General features: G+C 36.4%; 1 long non-coding RNA gene across 2 annotated transcripts; it reads left to right on the top strand.

Moving 5' to 3' along the window:
- Positions 1-7500: 7500 nt before the first annotated feature.
- Positions 7501-11696, top strand: LOC146570882 (uncharacterized). 2 transcript variants are annotated; one of them, XR_014893037.1, is made up of 5 exons: positions 7501-7853; positions 8553-8618; positions 8969-9124; positions 9577-9669; positions 9968-11696. It is a non-coding gene; the product is annotated as an uncharacterized LOC146570882 (long non-coding RNA). The 2 variants fall into 2 exon arrangements; XR_014893038.1 differs by lacking the exon at positions 7501-7853 and adding an exon at positions 7860-8009.
- Positions 11697-12198: the final 502 nt, after the last annotated feature.

The raw sequence follows: 12198 nt of genomic DNA, 5'->3' as shown, positions 1-12198 counted from the left end.
ATTTTCACTGTTTCTCTGATCCTGTGGAAGACAAATGAAGTGTGGAACCACAGAGAGACAGACAGCTCACAGAGGGTGAAAAGAGAGTCTAGGAAAACATTCCTTAGACAAGGAAAGGAGAGGAGGGTAGAGGGGGGAGGAAAGGATGGAAAGATGTGGTTATGCTATTCTTCAACATGTTAAGTCAAATGCAAAAGGCTTTATGACCTGGATCAGGATGCATAGACGTGAAGTTAACTGTTGAAAGGGATACAAATGCACAAACTGACAGTCTGCAGTTAAAGAAATCAAATCCACAATGGCTCTTCTGAACTAATGTAGGTAAGCAGTTTTTTTAATGCTTACCCACAGATGAATGATGGTATGGGGAGGGATATTGTATGCAAGGAAAAAGGTGCAGGGCCATTGGTCACTTTAGGGAGCCGGGTTCTGTGCCAGAGAGGGGTGGAAGGTGTTGACTAGATGCAAACGAGTCGGCCCCATCTAGAAGCGACAGTGGAGTTGATAACTCACTTTCCACCCACCCAGAGAGGACCTCTTTATAAGGGCTTTCTGACGGGGACCCAGGCACCTGAACATCCCCAAAAATAACCCTCTCTGAGTCCTAATCCAATGGGATGATGAGCTGTGGCTCCGTGCCAGCATGTTTCCCCTCTCCAAAGCACAGTGGTCTAAAAATCAAAATGCAGATGCTCTTAATTGTGCACAAACTAAACGTATGTGTTCGCAGCAGACGTGTGTTGTTAATTTCCAAAGGCCTACAACTGTATATTTAACTAACTATTCAACGTTGGAACACGCACAACCAACCCAACAACCTCTATATTCAGCGTTTGTGGTCAAAGTGACACAAAATAAAGAGAATGTTGGAAGATGCTGAGGGTAATAAAAAAAAAAAAGAAATCCAAATCAGGGAAAAGGCTTTGCATACTGGCTGCATTTTACTATAATAGCACACAGGCGAGCAGTGGAAACACCATCTAGCAGCTTGCTGTAGATGTAATTGTCCTAGCTGGAAAGCCTCTTTCCTTTTTGCAGAGGGTGCACCCAGATTTACAGCTTGTCAGCAGTAACAGATCATAGCAGAGACACAGCTCTGTGGCAGTGACAGATTTTCTGTACATAACAATTGGAAGATCGTGAATTTTAGACGGCATGTCTTTCCAGAGAGCATATACTGAGGCAATTTGAGAAGGGGTTCAGCTTAGACAGCTTATGTCATACATCAGTTAATGTTTAATGTTTCAAATCCACAAAGTCACTGACATATTAAAGTAATCATTGCTGCGGTGATGACAAATTGTTTTCCTGACATTTCATTCAAATATTTCCAAATAACGATTAATAATCTGAAGATAAGCAGAGGACATGTCAGACAGTGCACGTGCAGTTTGTAGCCGGGCTACGAGTGTGATTGGGCTCAGACGTTTTCCATTATCAGGACTGAAGGATTCTAAGCTGTTTAACTCATTTATTTGTTGTTACACAATTTGATATGATGCAAGTGTAAACAGATTTTAGAAGCATCTGAAGAAGTGTATTTCCTTTCACAATATGCTTGCAATAGGTACTGCTGCAGCGCATTTCTGAACTTCAGCTTGTAACACTTCATCACAGTCCTTTCAGATTTTTGACATTCAGATTGGTTTGATGCCAATCTGGTTCCTATTTGTCTTAGTAAAAGGCTTACAGGCACACAATCCCAACAGACCTTTCTATTTTAATTAGGACATTTCTGGCTCGAGACAGCCTGCAGTCCTTCCCTTGTGATCAAGCTAATTTTAGGTTCCCTTTAAGCATCTGCATAGCAGGTTGTTCCAAACATCTTCATAGGCTGCCTGTTTCCAAAACAAAGCCACAGCACTGTAATTATAATTTGACAATAAACCAAGCTAACCAGCATTTGACCCAACAACATCTCAGCTCCACCCAGTCTGCCAGGCCAGACCCTGAAAGCTGTATAAAACAAGAACACAACAACAACAGTCACACACACTCACAGAAAATTCCCCATTGAAGGTATTCATGTTGTTATACTTTTAACGAGTTGTTGGCATTTTTCCCCCCATAGAAAAATAAAATTACTGAGAGCGGTTAATGTCAGTCCTGTTGGCCCTGTCATTCCACAAGTGGCCTTTTGCCTTGTAAGCGATAGCCTGAGAAAGGGCAGCAATCTTATCACTGGAGAGAGCACATAGAGAAGAGAGCCAGACTGCATGCAAAGAAGGCTGCTTGGGAAGGAATGAAACACACACACATCTGCAAAGAGATAATTACACTGATAAAAGATTAAGATTAATGAGATAACTATGGGGGAAAGAAAATCTAAATATATTGTTCTGATATCAAATATGGAGGACCAAAACTGCCAAGATCACAAATAAGTAAAGAACTAACCAAATTAGTCAATGTGTAAAATATTATGCCATTAAATACAACAAATAATATAATCAAAATAAAGGTAGGTATTACTTTACAAAATGTTATATATATTTTTTTTCTATTTATTTAGCCTATTTTGTTTCCCTAACCTCATTTATTTCTGTATATGTTATTTATTTTACTTTTGCACATCATCTATGCATTTAAAGTATTACTAAAGTAACATAAAAATAATTGTATATAATAATTAAGATATTAATTAAAAATAGATTAAATTAAATAGACTGCATTTATTAACATTAATATTTATTTATTTATGTATTTGTTTATTTATTTGTTTATTTATTATTAGGGTATTTTTAGAACAGTTTACAATACAATACAATACAATACAATACAATAGTCAGACTATCCTTTACAGTATCAAGAAGGACAGAACGCAACAGATTGAGTGCCAAAATAATAAGCAGCACTGCTTCAAAGTTTGCAGAGCTAACTACAAATGTAAAAAAAGAAATTGCAGCTTTAAATCAACTACGCTTAATAAAGCAGCATGTCAAATTCTATAATTAAACACATATATGTATAACTGTGTAACATATGCATCCTAGTGTTATATGACTTGCAGCACTCTGATGCTCAAGCTCTTGTCATATCTCAAGTGGATGCTGTGTTAGTCCTGGGAACTCTAAACAAAGATAAAGCTGCCGTTCCTGATGACTGGAGAGCCGCTGTAGCACTAGAGAGTGCCAGGACGGGGAGTGGGGACTTGAGATAGACAAGGTGGGTGAGGGATGGTTTCACAGAGGATGCGGATATGAAGAAAAGGTAGGCTGTGGTTCAGTATCTGTGCATGGGGATTAACTGATATCATAGGCAACATTCTCTCCTCCAGTCCAGATACTTTGGAGACAGACAGTTCAAATTCCTTGTCTGGATGTTATTCTCCATGCAGTAAGACATATTCCTGGTTATGAGCAAGTGGAGATTAGTTAGCTTGACTTTTTTTTTCTAAATTGCTTCATTGTTTAGTTTGTCTGCCTGTACATTTTATTCGGTACTTAATATTGGTCTGTAAACAGTGGACTGCAAAATTTTAATAACACATTGATTAAGTTTGCCCAGTGACACACTTTTGTAAGCCTCATTTTAATCGTTCTTTTAATACAAATATAAAGATCTTATTTAATTCTAAAAGTCCCCTTTTTGTATGTAAGTGCATGAATGGCTTTTATGCCCCGTTATATCTATGATGTGCTGATTGTGAGTTGAATAGACAAGATAAATTCCACACAGTGTACATGGTTATTGTGCATATACATGTAAGTATACACATACAATGAATAATAATATCTGCAAATACATCTACATTTTCTAGAATATGATCATGTTGCAAAGCCCAAAATAAATATTTGTAGATGTGTGTGCATGTAAAAATAAGGTTAATGGACAATTGCTTATATTTTCTTCATATTGCATAATCACGTTTGTACATGCTACATTCAATGTAGACATATAATGCATTTTATTTGAGTTAATTGTTTAGCTAGATTTTATATTGTATACACTGCTTTAGTTGGTAAATTATATGCAGCCTTATTTTCTCTCTCTCTCAAGTAACTGAGCCTAAAAGTTTTACTAACAAATTAAATGCATTCAGGATTTAAATCACAACACGAGTGCCAAGTTCAGTTTTGGCTTCTGTTATAAAAAGTGCATTAAACACAAAGATCTATAAACGGGTGTGATATAAAGAGCCCACTACTGGGAACTATGACAGTGCTCCATCTCCATGGTTACTCTGTTGTGTTTGTTCTTCATCTTCAGCTGCTTTCACACAGACAACTGAAAGCCTCAAGTCTTCATGAGTCAGGAGCCAGCAGCAATGAATAAATGGGTAACTTATTATGGTATGTATCCATATCATCCCGAAACAACAGGAGCATTATAATCACATCCAGATGGACTCCTGCTCTTCGACTGTGTTGTGTTGCTCTTTCTTGTGCTGCGCATGTGGTCATATTTTGCACCTGCCAAGCAGCTGAAGGAATGACAGAAGTCTCTTTGGTCGGATGATTGACTGTTGGATCTTCTGCAGGAAATAAATTACATGATGTATTGAAATACAGTAAAAAAAAAAACACTCACATGTGACAGAAAGAGCGCATCACTGATGAGTGAAAAAAGTCTGCTACATACTATTAGTTATGAATATAACCCCCGAAGATTAGTGCTTTTTAAAAACAAATAAATAAACCTTTTTTTAATCAATTGACTTAATGTAAAAAAAAAATACAATAAATATTAGAGAAAAAGCAGATACTAAAATCCACACTAAGTTAAAATTTCTTTTGTAAATTTATCTAGTAATATCTTACATTTCCAATTTTATTAATAAAAATAAATGTGGATATTGTAGGCATATAAAGTAACTGATGGCTTGGTCATCGTTTCTTTTTATAAAACATTAATTCTCTTTCTTATTTTGTTGGTTTGTTATTTTTGTTGGTTAAGTGAACATGCCCAATACAGTTATAATAAAGGTCGTCAATGTCACCGTTATCTTAGAACATACACGTCAAATTTCCTTTCTTCAAACTTTCCTTCCCTAAATGTAAGTGAATTACAAAAAAAAGAAAACTTTACCAGACAAGATTAAAAATATTTGAAAACTGGACATGTAAATGATGTTTACTATTAGGTCTACACTTCACATAAGCGGAGATGTTAGAATTACTAAATTACTTAAAGAAAAAAAACTTCTATACCAGAGCAATAACTGAAAAAAACAATATACAATAACACAATACAGACCCACTATCCACTAACCTATTCAGCTGCTTCTGAATGCAAATATCTAAACAGCCAATCACATGCCAGAAAAAAAAAGTTGATTTAAGTGACTTTGAAGGCAGCATTGCTGTTGGTGACAGATGGACTGTTTTACGTTTTTCAGACACTCCTGATCTTCTCAAATTTTCTCAGGAATTTACAGAGAACAGTCCAAACTGAAAAGCGAAATGAACATTTCCCTGAGTAAAAACGCCTTGTTGATTGCAGAAGTCAGAGGGGCGTGGCCATGCTGAAGGCAAGAGGAATTCTAAGCCAGTTTCTCAACCCAGCCCATCTGATATCAGTAACCACAACACATTCAAAGTCAATTAAAAGTCGCCTTTCTTGCCCGTTCCGATGCTCGCTTTCAACTTTGAAATGAGACCACTTGGACAACAGTAATGATAAATAATTGCAAATAGAGCATGTTTACAGAATTTAATGTCATTTTTATAGAGCACCTCTTATTTTAAGAAAAGATGGGCGAGACGATTTTTGAAACTAACTGCAAATTAAGCACACAATATTTAATATCTGTATTTTACCATTTTGATAAGACATATTTCAGTACTCCAAAACACTTTTATTAGACTGCCAACATGCTTACAAGTAATAAATCCAGGTTAGTGGATCATAATTAAACATCACTCTGTGGCAAACGCAGAGTTCAGCAGGCCATCAAGGAAGAAGTGACGTGCATTTCTGCAGTGTAAAGATTCACAAATGATTTTCTCCTTAATCTACAGTCACACAAAGCACCAGGAAAATCTTTGGTGATGTTCTCAGATGATTCTGACGCTTATCACCCAGTTCCTCGTGATGTCCTCCACACCATCAACCCTCTGTCCTCCTCACAGTTTCTTCCTCAGCTTGCCTTTCTTATGGCCACCCCTTCCAAAACCTGACTTTTTAACTTCTCCGAGCCACTTTTTGTTCTTGGAGCGGAGCTTCCTCATCCCCCCGCCCTGCAGGAACTGGTGCTTCTGCTTTTTCTTGCGCTGCTTCATGATCTGATCCTTTGTTTTCAGCTCCGAGCGTGCTTTGTGGTCACCGGAGCTCTGTACGTTTGGACCTCGTCGGCCACGACCTGGGAGAGGCACGACACAACAAAGAGGTTGGAGGTTATAGCTCGCAAGGCTGGAAGAGGGACTTGAAGTATTTACCTTTAGAGTTGAGTTAAAACATGGTGGCTGATGGTCTATATTTAACATGTTTGTGCTATTCATTTTGATGCCTTCCTACCTCTTGCTGGCTTCCTGCCTCCTCCGCCTGTTTCTCCATCTGATCCAGATCCTGTATCATCAATCTTGTATTTTTTCCTTCACTCCTCATAACTGACATGTTGTCAAGTGATACAACATCTTCACAGTACAGCTTAATATTGTCATAGGAGTAGAGAAGAGGGTCATTGAGAGCAGCACACAGAGAAGCTTTTTGTTGGAAGGATACAAGTTCTTCCTGTTCTTCTTGTTACTGATAACCTGACCGCTGTCTGTTTTGATCTTCTTCTTCTGGTCTTCTTTTCCCGTTTCTCTCACAAAACGCTTCCTCTTACGGTCCCTAAAAAAAGAAGGGGGAAAAAAGACTTTAAATTATAGTTTGAAATGACCATTTGGTGGATACTGAGTCAAACATAGGGAAATTTGTACCATTTCATCATTTTCTTCTGCTGGTTAAGGCGATCGCCTTCATCTCCCATGAGATCAAGGACAGCTGAAGAGGCCTGCTGTTCAAAAGCACTGCCCTCTCCACCGAGACTCAACCTGTCGACGCATAACACAGGACAAAACAGCATAAAACACAAAGCCATTCACATTTTTTAAAGAAACAGATGCAACAGTTTAATGCCTCACCCTCTCTCAGAGTCAAAGTCTTTAGGTCTGTAAGGGATATAATACTCTTCATCTTTGCCTGACTGCCTCTTTTTCTTGGTCTTTGGTCGCTCTTCGCCATCTTCCTGCTGACCTCTTCTTTTACCACCTACCACCTCTGAAAACACCCCCTGGTGGAAATAGAAAGAATTACATGGCACAAAGTGACAAAGCATGATACAGAGATCCTGCTATCTTCCTCTTCTAGTTTGTATACAACATCATCTACATCAAAACTGCACTTTATTTTGCTTCTTCTTCATCAGACAGCACAAACAACTTTCTCATTTTGACTCAAATATTGGTTTTGAATGAAAATGATGAAACAATCCTGGGTGTTTATTCAACTTGTGAGCAGGTTTTCTAATCCACCGTACGATTATTATTGACACTAGTACATGTTCGTGCTGCTGCACTCAAAAAAATGAATGAGGTGGATTGTTCAGTGTATATTAATTATTTATTTTCATTTTACTTAAAATATATGTTTTTGTTAAGTTAACATATGTTTTTCTAATCAAGTCTACGTAATTGTGTCTATTATTCAACGTACATAATACTAATGTGTTACTTGATCGCATAACATTTAAGTTAAGTCAATTAGGATCGATATACCTTGTATATCCACAAGGTGGCAGTAATGCAAAAACAGTTGTAATGAAACCGCGCAGAACAAGAAGGTTTCACGGCTTGTGCCTGCTCATGCGCAAGACTTCAAATTTAACTGAAAAAGGCTGTTTTGGCGCCAAGCTGCTGTTTCTTTGAGAGGTAAGACCACTTTTTTCTTTGACTATGTTGTGTAGTATCTATATGTCCAGCATGGTTATATTTTGCGTTTGTCTTACAAGACATGTTATATCGTTTGCGTGCGCTTGTTTTACATTAGTTTTACTGGGTCCTGGACATGCTTATTTTGTGGACTGTGTAAGAAACATTTTTATTGTTTTTTGTTTTATTAAGGGATTAGCTACAGGGGTTCATGGGGTTATTCTTTCAAGGGGTTATTTTTCCATTTGCTTTCTTGGGATTCCTTTTCTGTAATCCGAGAGTCGGAAATATCGAATAGGATAGCAAGGATAGCATAAAGTGACATTTAAAATCCAAAAAGTCAAGGGCGAAAGCCACTGTGACACCATTGTTCTGCTCTATCAGTAATCTGTATTATGTAAAAATGGTCTGTAAATACAGCATGTTTCCTAGCGGAGTTATACATATCAATGTAGTTGTAAATTACAGTTTGTGAAAGTACACACTTAATTTTTTTTTAATAAAATTATTCAAGACATATGAGTGGACAGACAATGGAGGTCGACAGACCTGGTGATAATTGCTTCTATAGAAAGTTAGCACATGGCAGTGTCAATCTCTTGCTTTTCTTCTGAGTAGTATTTTATTTAGTTGTAATTCAAACAATAATTTGCTTCTTGAAATTAAGGAATTAATTTTTTTTTTCTTTATAAATCTCAGATCCTGCCTTTACCTGCTCCCTCCTATACTGATGTGGTGTATGTGGTATTGCTGAGCTTGTATGTGGTATGTGACCTGTTATACTTTTAAAAACAAAACTGTTTTATAAGTTAAGTTTTCTTTTGTGACCCATCCCATGCCCCTGTTATTTCTTCTCCACATCTGAACCATGGTAAAGGTTGCAGTTCAAGGGCCTGAGGCATGAAATTCTTTTCAGATCAGCTGTGATCAATATTTTTTGGAACTTGATAAATAACAATAAAAGCTGTAATGGCTCCATTAGCATTTTGTGTAAATGTTTGTGTTAAAATTATAGCTTTAATGAGGTCTTACTACATTAGTTTTAGTTTGTATATGTGTACATATAGTATGTATATTTACAGTACAGTATGTTGTGTTTGTTGACATATTTTCAGGTGGAAGCAGAATATGTGAGGATTACTACTGCTGCACATGTTCCAAGGCTTTTTACACAACTTGACCAATACACTGACCAGCTCATAAAAGTCTTCAAGAAAAAAGGAGGCGTTGCAGGGAAGAAAATTAGACAAACTTTGGCCCCAGCCACACAGGTGCGTTATTCTGTTGGTAGCAAAATATTATGGCTAATAAGATCATTTTCAAATTTAAACAGCTAGTGTATGGTAGCTGCACAGTGCACTTACATTTATATTAAGCAAGACAAAGTTTGGTACTCAAAACGTTGGAAAATTTAAATTACCTAAACATATGTAAAATCTGATCCCTTGATTTAGGTTAAACCAGAAGTGAATGTTTTTATGTTATGTTTTGAATGCAAAAAAGATGATGTATTAGTTTGTCTTTACCTCCATTATGGACATATATAATGTGGTGGAAACCCTGCCCAACAGGTTAACTATTCATGTCCATGTGATGATTAGTTGGTCTTGTGTACATGTCTATCTGTGCAGTGGATATGTCATTCATTTTGCGTATAATGTGAGTTTCTGTCATCCTAAAGTATATCTGTTTTCTCTTCTTGTATCTCTGCCACTCTCTACAGAAGGAAACCATTGAAAAGGGGAGGGAGTGTGTCCTCAGGGCACTACCTTTTTACCTGAATGAAGACCCAAGCATCCTCTTCAAAGAATAATTGGTTGGTAATTTTAGTTTAGTTTTTTATCTGTATTAAACCAAATTTTGAATAACTAATGTTGTTGCATGTTGTAATGTTGTTGTTGTTGTAATTTGCATGGAACCTGTTTAAATGTTTTGGGAAATCTTCTTGTATACCCAAACTATTTATATTTATCGTTGAATCTGTAGTCTGAAATAGTGGCGCACTGGGGTGCATGTTCCTAATATTGTGTTTACGTCATTAAAGGGTAGCTTTGGCCCTTTTTCTTTCTTTTTTTTAAAACTGGATGCCATTTTTCTATGTTTTTGTGTCTAAGCTACAGCTGTTCAGAGGGAGCTGGAACAAATTACCCTTGCTATCTTTACCATCGAAAGAGCTGATGCCAGCACTTCTCCAGCCGATGTGGGTATAACCATCTAGTGTGTCCTGCATGACCTGGAAGACCTGGCCTCTGCATGTGCACTCTTAATGGGTGGGATATATGCACTGAATCTCAGTTAACCTCAAGACTGAAAGCTAAGAGACAATCAAAAGCATTGAGATTTAAAGGATTTAATTGAGAGATGATACTGCACCAGAAATGTTGAAGGGTGGTGTGTATATTAGCGTTCAAGGCATATTGTTATGAGGTGGAAATATGTTCATATTCAGTTTGTGTTACATTGTGTGCATTGTAAAGGTAATTGCAATACATACTAAAAATAAGGGTAAGTTAGGAGGTTGATCTGATATCCTCGTGTTGGTGTTGTTCCCAGATCATCATACTAAATGTTCCAGGATCAACATTGCAAGTGACCAATCAGAATGTTGTGACGTCATACTTTTGCGACTTCGGGAAAAACCGGCGTAAAACAAAAAACTGTACTTAAGCTGCGTGAAACCGCCTCTGTCCGCCGATCAACGGACCCTGACCCTAACCGTAACCCTTTAATAAACAGTAAGCAGAATTGATATTGTCCTTGCAACATTGGAATTTCATAAATGCACGAATGGCTTGGAATAGAATAACGTCACAACAATGTGATTGGTCACTTGCAATGTTGAACCTGGAACAACATTTTCATGATGGTCTGGGAACAACACCAACACGAGGATATCAGATCATCCAAGTTGGGAATGCAGGATGAATGTATATTTTGTGGACTTTTAAAGACGAACAATTGTTTCCATGTTAAAATGTTTACATCTGAAGTTTTTTGCCCAAACACTGGTAAAATAAATGTTGACAGTGGCGAGTGTTAAATGGTTACTGCTGTGCTGTTGCAAAAAAACTGAACGCTGACAAGCTGTTTTATTGTTAGACCATAATGTTGGCATGTTTTGTTAAAGTTTTATTTGGGATGGTGATGTAATTTTCTTTGATTGCTAATATCAGTGGACTATTTATTATTATTATTATTATTATTGTTGTTGTTGTTGTTGTTGTTACATTTTTTTTTTTTTTTTTTTTTAAATTGTGGCTGTTGAGGTGGACACTTCACTTTGCATTGTTAAAGGAAAGCACTTCATTGGCATTGTGTTACTGGACTGACCCTAAGCAATCATTGCAAATAGCAACTTTGCTATCCATTTTAGACACTAAAAGAAAAAAACACTCTCAGACCTTACTAGCATCACATGTGCATAACTCAAGTGTCATCTTATCAATGTGTTATGTGATCTTCAATGCGTTTTTTTTTTTTTTTTTTTCTCTCTTCTATTTCTGGTAGATACAGACATTTAATTTAAAGTCTTGATGTTGCATCTGTCTACATACTGTTAATTACTAACCCTAATGAGCTGTTGTGTTTTATTTTGGACTGGGTTTACACAAATGCTCACTGAATGTGTTGGCAATAAAATAAATTTTAAAAAATAAGTTGGATGTACTTAATTCATTTGTGTGGAACCTGTTGACAAAATAGATTTATGTAAAACTAATTAATAAAGCACAAGGTGGCTGAAAATATAATATTTGAATTAATCTAACTTAAATTTAACATTTTACTGCCACAAATAAGAAATGTGTTGAAGTAACTAATCTAAACTATCTAACCTGAAAATATATCATCTATGTTCAAACAACATAACTTGATTTAGTTAGTCTTAAATATGTCTTGTTAATCTTAAGTAGTTTTTTTAAATTAGATGAACTAAAGATTTTTGCTTTAAACTAACATAATTCAATTTCGTGGAACCTGTTGACAAAATAATTTTAATTAAAGTCAACGTTTCATTTTTTTGAGTGTGGCAAACTAATACACTCAAGAACATATAGCAAAGCAAAAAAGTGAAAAGTAGGTCTTGCCTACATAAATAAACATAAGACAGTTGTGAGACTTTGACATAGTAACATCTGCAGTAATATTTACACCTGTGATGAGATCTCACAAGCATTAGCCTTATTTTGAAACCAAGATTGTTTACACAGAGTTTGTAATTGCAGAGAAATGCTCCATTTATTTTGGTCATTTCATTTTTGAGCAGGAAGTTCACCTTTCTTGTTATAGCCTTTAGATGAATAGAGAGTTTTCCAATTAAATACATATTCTTTAAATAATGTTCCCT

The sequence above is a fragment of the Mchenga conophoros genome, linkage group LG7, assembly GCF_057382185.1.
Source record: "Mchenga conophoros isolate Kocher_MC1m ecotype Shallow Benthic linkage group LG7, M_conophoros_male_GT1.1, whole genome shotgun sequence".
In the NCBI taxonomy this organism is placed as follows: Eukaryota; Metazoa; Chordata; class Actinopteri; order Cichliformes; family Cichlidae; genus Mchenga; species Mchenga conophoros.
Note: the sequence above shows the minus strand (reverse complement) of the source record. Positions and strands in the feature narration are given on the sequence as shown.